This window comes from Propithecus coquereli, unplaced genomic scaffold (assembly GCF_000956105.1).
Source record: "Propithecus coquereli isolate 6110/MARCELLA unplaced genomic scaffold, Pcoq_1.0 Scaffold877, whole genome shotgun sequence".
Lineage (NCBI taxonomy): Eukaryota > Metazoa > Chordata > Mammalia > Primates > Indriidae > Propithecus > Propithecus coquereli.
In genome coordinates this window covers 336,325-336,769 of record NW_012155029.1, presented here as the reverse complement: position 1 = coordinate 336,769, position 445 = coordinate 336,325, and positions in this window count along the sequence as shown.

Sequence of the window (445 nt, the reverse complement as noted above, 5' to 3'; positions counted from 1 at the left end):
GGAGACACATGGAGGGCAGAAAGAAAGGGGGTGCCACCCCCCCCTGCATGCTGGAGGGGAACGGGGACCCTGAGGCCCAGAGCGGGAGGGGAGGAGGTCCTGGCCCATTTGTGGATGGTGAGGGTGGGGAGAAGGGAGAAGTGAGGACAGACAGTCTGGGGCCTGGAGCAGCTGCACCTCTGGAAGGTCTGACTGACCCCCGGCTAGACTCAGTTTCCCCAAAGGGTCCTCCGCTCCTTTGCCGCGCGCACTGCCCTGGGTGCCAGGTCCAGTCCAGGGCCCGGGGCGCGGCAGGCCTTGCAGGGTCGGGGGTGAAGCCTGTGCAGAGACTCAGAGGACCCCAGGGACGAGGCGGGCTGGGGAGGGGGCAGTGCGGGGGTGGCCCGGCAGGGAGGATGAGGGGCAGAGGGAAAGGCCGGAAAGGGAAGGGTGGGGGGTGATGCAG